The following is a 6601-nucleotide window of genomic DNA, read 5'->3' on the forward strand; positions in this document are numbered from 1 at the left end:
GGAAACGTGCAGTTTAACGGATACAAATAACGCAATTACCCAAATAAATACTTAAAATAATTAATAAATGAGGGAATTAATTAATAAAAAAATTATATTAGTATTTTTTTTAAATTCCAAACTAATAATAGATGGTAGTGTTACGGCAGGCTAGGAAAATGCAACGACACCATAACTTTGCAGTCTAATAATATTAGCCCTAATAATAATAATAATAATACTAATAACATGTGTTGCGTGCTTGCGCGTGCGCCTCCTCCCCCTCCGCGAGGACGCTGTGGACTGTCTACCTGTGACCTGCGGGGAAGAGGCGCCTCGAACGGGTCGACAGGTGACGAGCCGCCTGAAACATGTCCAACAGGCCGGAGCCGCTGCTGCCCAGAGGAGGAACACACGAAAAGGAGCGGGAGGGAGACGCCAAACGACCGAGGTAATGTAATATGAGGAATGTACACACTGTACAGACGAGACCGGGCATCTTAGTCTAGTTAGCGAGCAAGTGTTGGCCCTTCTTATAATAGTCAATAAAATATTTCCTTTTGTCATTAATATACAGAGCCTCTGAAGTATAGTGGTTGAAAAAATATGTAGACACATAATCCGTCCCTTTAGTATAAAAAAAACATTTTCCTCAGTTTACTAATCCGTTCCTTCACTATAATAATCGTTTACCTCAGTTTACTAATCCGTTCCTTCACTATAATAATCGTTTACCTCAGTTTACTAATCCGTTCCTTCACTATAATAATCGTTTACCTCAGTTTACTAATCCGTTCCTTCACTATAATAATCGTTTACCTCAGTTTACTAATCGTTTACCTCAGTTTACTAATCCGTTCCTTCACTATAATAATCGTTTACCTCAGTTTACTAATACCGTTCCCTCACTATAATAATCGTTTACCTCAGTTTACTAATCCGTTCCCTCACTATAATAATCATTTACTTCAGTTTACTAATCCGTTCCTTCAGTATAATAATCGTTTACCTCAGTTTACTAATCCGTTCCTTCAGTATAATAATCGTTTACCTCAGTTTACTAATCCGTTCCCTCACTATAATAATCGTTTACTTCAGTTTACTAATCCGTTCCTTCACTATAATAATCGTTTACCTCAGTTTACTAATCCGTTCCCTCAGTATAATAATCGTTTACCTCAGTTTACTAATCCGTTCCTTCAGTATAATAATAGTTTACCTCAGTTTACTAATCCGTTCCTTCAGTATAATAATCGTTTACCTCAGTTTACTAATCCGTTCCCTCACTATAATAATCGTTTACCTCAGTTTACTAATCCGTTCCCTCACTATAATAATCGTTTACTTCAGTTTACTAATCCGTTCCTTCACTATAATAATCGTTTACTTCAGTTTACTAATCCGTTCCTTCAGTATAATAATCGTTTACCTCAGTTTACTAATCCGTTCCTTCAGTATAATAATAGTTTACCTCAGTTTACTAATCCGTTCCTTCAGTATAATAATCGTTTACCTCAGTTTACTAATCCGTTCCTTCAGTATAATAATCGTTTACCTCAGTTTACTAATACCGTTCCCTCACTATAATAATCGTTTACCTCAGTTTACTAATCCGTTCCTTCACTAAAATAATCGTTTACCTCAGTTTACTAATCCGTTCCCTCACTATAATAATCGTTTACCTCAGTTTACTAATCCGTTCCTTTAGTATAATAATCGTTTACCTCAGTTTACTAATCCGTTCCTTCAGTATAATAATCGTTTACCTCAGTTTACTAATCCGTTCCTTCAGTATAATAATAGTTTACCTCAGTTTACTAATCCGTTCCTTCAGTATAATAATCGTTTACCTCAGTTTACTAATCCGTTCCTTCAGTGTAATAATCGTTTACCTCAGTTTACTAATACCGTTCCCTCACTATAATAATCGTTTACCTCCGTTTACTAATCCGTTCCTTCACTAAAATAATCGTTTACCTCAGTTTACTAATCCGTTCCCTCACTATAATAATCGTTTACCTCAGTTTACTAATCCGTTCCTTCACTATAATAATCGTTTACCTCAGTTTACTAATCCGTTCCCTCAGTATAATAATCGTTTACCTCAGTTTACTAATCCGTTCCCTCAGTATAATAATCGTTTACCTCAGTTTACTAATCCGTTCCTTCACTATAATAATCGTTTACCTCAGTTTACTAATCCGTTCCCTAACTATAATAATCGTTTACCTCAGTTTACTAATCCGTTCCTTCACTATAATAATCGTTTACCTCAGTTTACTAATCCGTTCCCTAACTATAATAATCGTTTACCTCAGTTTACTAATCCGTTCCTTCACTATAATAATCGTTTACCTCAGTTTACTAATCCGTTCCTTCACTATAATAATCGTTTACCTCAGTTTACTAATCCGTTCCTTCACTATAATAATCGTTTACCTCAGTTTACTAATCCGTTCCTTCACTATAATAATCGTTTACCTCAGTTTACTAATCCGTTCCTTCACTATAATAATCGTTTACCTCAGTTTACTAATCCGTTCCCTCACTATAATAATCGTTTACTTCAGTTTACTAATCCGTTCCTTTAGTATAATAATCGTTTACCTCAGTTTACTAATCCGTTCCCTCAGTATAATAATCGTTTACCTCAGTTTACTAATCCGTTCCCTCACTATAATAATCGTTTACTTCAGTTTACTAATCCGTTCCTTTAGTATAATAATCGTTTACTTCAGTTTACTAATCCGTTCCTTCAGTATAATAATCGTTTACCTCAGTTTACTAATCCGTTCCTTCACTATAATAATCGTTTACCTCAGTTTACTAATCCGTTCCTTCACTATAATAATCGTTTACCTCAGTTTACTAATCCGTTCCTTCACTATAATAATCGTTTACCTCAGTTTACTAATCCGTTCCTTCACTATAATAATCGTTTACCTCAGTTTACTAATCCGTTCCCTCACTATAATAATCGTTTACCTCAGTTTACTAATCCGTTCCCTCACTATAATAATCGTTTACCTCAGTTTACTAATCCGTTCCCTAACTATAATAATCGTTTACCTCAGTTTACTAATCCGTTCCCTCACTATAATAATCGTTTACCTCAGTTTACTAATCCGTTCCCTCAGTATAATAATCGTTTACCTCAGTTTACTAATCCGTTCCTTCACTATAATAATCGTTTACCTCAGTTTACTAATCCGTTCCCTAACTATAATAATCGTTTACCTCAGTTTACTAATCCGTTCCTTCACTATAATAATCGTTTACCTCAGTTTACTAATCCGTTCCCTCACTATAATAATCGTTTACCTCAGTTTACTAATCCGTTCCCTCACTATAATAATCGTTTACCTCAGTTTACTAATCCGTTCCCTAACTATAATAATCGTTTACCTCAGTTTACTAATCCGTTCCTTCACTATAATAATCGTTTACCTCAGTTTACTAATCCGTTCCTTCAGTATAATAATCGTTTACCTCAGTTTACTAATCCGTTCCCTCACTATAATAATCGTTTACCTCAGTTTACTAATCCGTTCCCTCAGTTTACTAATCCGTTCCTTCGGTATAATAATAATTTATGTATAGCTAATTGATTGATAGCTAATAGCTAATTATTGCAGTGATTGATGTTTCTAACATCTCCTGCATATAGCAGATCACTATAATGCAGCAGGGGACACAATACTGTCCGAGGGATTATTTCAGGCAATGTGAAATCAGGATGGGAATGTGAGATCGGAAAATCTGAAGTACATCCAGCAGGAAAATGGCTCTGCACTGCTCAGGGGCTCCTAATCATAGTAGTCTTTGTCATGTAATTACATGTAGCTATATCCTCAGTGTTGTGCAAAAGCTGTTTGTTTGACTTTTGGACATAATTGAATCTGTGGAAAAAAGTCATGAAATTTAAGATGATTTTATTTTATTAGGATTTTTTTATGACAACGACAACATTGACTAATAATATACAATATAATATATAAAATATTTACATTTACAATTGATTAATAATAATAGTGTATAAAATATATTTGTTTTTGATTTGTTTGATAATATCATTGATAATATTTGTTTGATAATCTGATCTGTCCAACCAAATCCAATGAAAACGCTTACTGATCAATGACTTTTATTTATTGGTAGACAGTCCATCTACCATCCATCTCACTAAAAATTTTCAATCACGTTAGACTCAATGACTCCTAGAGACTGGCTGGAGTTTTGGCACAAGCGTTCCAGGGTACTACAGCGAGGAGATCTGAAACTTCAGAGAGGTTTGAGGAATTGAGAGTAGAAAAAGCTCACAGCCACTTTTCAGTTTCGACTGTTGAGCAGGTTTTAGGTTTTGTGGTGAGGACGCAGGAAAGGGTTTCTTCTCATGACTCTTCCATTAAGATCATATCAGTAGAACAGTGCACCACCACTCCAGAGGTCTCCAGGAGTCTCCTGAGGTCTCCTGAAAGTCTTTTGCTTGAACGTTCTGCCTTTTGGTTCAGATCAGATTCATTTTCTACTCACTCAGCCCTGCAGTGTAACAGGAAGTCTGGAGTGCTCTAACCTGTTGATTCTCCTCTGTTCTCATCTGCAGCTCTGGAGGACTTGTGTGAAATCCTCCTGTAGGCTTTCTCTGGTTTTGAAGGCACACCTAGGATCCTGCTTAACATTGTGACCAGTGCTCAGGTAAAAGCTACCTTCGCAGACTCTAGGAATGCTCCATTTCTCCGGGAAGGGTAAGTCTGAAATTGCAGGTTTCTCTTTGACAAAAAATCAGTGGGGGGTCCAGTTCCACAGAACTGGTTGTCTTAATGAAGACACTTATGCAAAAAACCTACTCCATTCACCCTGATGTGCTGAACTTCCTTCCTGGAGGGCTGGCTGAAACGCACGGCAAGGCAATTGGGAAATGGGACCTCGTTAAGATGATTGCCAATAAGTCATCAGGTTTAGAGCACAACTGGAGAGTGTCACTGACCACCACGTATCAGCCAGGAATTCTGACCGCACTGATCGCCAAATTCCAGTTCTCCTTGAATACCGAATACGGTGGGAAACACGTCAACGTGGAAAATGAAAGCTGGGAAGAAACGACCAAGGTGGAGGAGAAGGTGATCCTGACTCTGCAGCCTAAAACAAAAATGCACGTGTGGCAGTACAAGCTCGGCTTTGGGAAGGAAGACGTCCTCTTCTGCCTTGAAATAAGATTTGATGACGCTCCCAACCCACCTACTGTCGTTCCTCTCCCGCCATCCAACAAGTAGCATGTGACCGATCCTCTGGATGTGGGTTCTTCATGGTTAAACACGCTGTAGAGTTTAGATTAGGGCTAAGGCTTAAAGCTACCAGATATGAGGTTTAGTATCAGGACTGCTTAGTTTAGAATAGTAGAAAGAAAGACTTAGTAGAATGTTAGCATGATTAGCCTGTCCTTAACAACTGTCTATTATAGCTAATTACCTTCATATATTCTTACATTCACCATCTTTCCTGTACTGGGATCTTATTCTTTGATTTTAAAGAAATTCCAAATGTTCAAGTTGTCATTACTGTCAAATCATATTAATAGATTAAAAAACCTTGCACTACATTGTATCTGGTGTTTCTCAGAAAACTGAAAACTGACACTAAGAACAACCTTGGGAAAAAAAGCCCTGGACCACAACCTGTGGGCTACACCACGTCCAAGTCATCAAGTGTAGAGCACTGAAACTGAGACCTGTCACCAAGCATTACATACCACACATTTTGGTTTCTGGATTCCAGAATTGCAGCACTCTATTAGCTCCTCTATAAAAGGACGCTCAGAATTCCTGCTGAATCTGTTTGTACAGTCAGCTGCACAACAGCTCGTTCCCATTTCTGGTGATGATGACCAGTGCAGAGTAAATGATTACCGGTGACTGTCAGAAGGTCTGATTACCAGTGATTACCAGAGTAAATGATTACCAGTGACTGTCAGAAAGTCTGATTACCAGTGATTACCAGAGTAAATGATTACCAGTGACTGTCAGAAAGTCTGATTACCAGTGATTACCAGAGTAAATGATTACCAGTGACTGTCAGAAAGTCTGATTACCAGTGATTACCAGAGTAAATGATTACCAGTGCAGAGTAATTCATTACCAGTGATTGTCAGAAGGTACGATTACCAGTGATTACCAGAGTAACTGATTACCAGTGCAGAAAGTATGATTACCAGTAATTACCAGAGTAAATGATTACCAGTAATTACCAGAGTAAATGATTACCAGTGACTGTCAGAAAGTCTGATTACCAGTGATTACCAGAGTAAATGATTACCAGTGATTACCAGAGTAAATGATTACCAGTGACTGTCAGAAAGTCTGATTACCAGTGATTACCAGAGTAAATGATTACCAGTGACTGTCAGAAAGTCTGATTACCAGTAATTACCAGAGTAAATGATTACCAGTAATTACCAGAGTAAATGATTACCAGTGACTGTCAGAAAGTCTGATTACCAGTGATTACCAGAGTAAATGATTACCAGTGATTACCAGAGTAAATGATTACCAGTGACTGTCAGAAAGTCTGATTACCAGTGATTACCAGAGTAAATGATTACCAGTGATTACCAGAGTAAATGATT

This window comes from Salminus brasiliensis, chromosome 18 (assembly GCF_030463535.1).
Source record: "Salminus brasiliensis chromosome 18, fSalBra1.hap2, whole genome shotgun sequence".
In the NCBI taxonomy this organism is placed as follows: domain Eukaryota; kingdom Metazoa; phylum Chordata; class Actinopteri; order Characiformes; family Bryconidae; genus Salminus; species Salminus brasiliensis.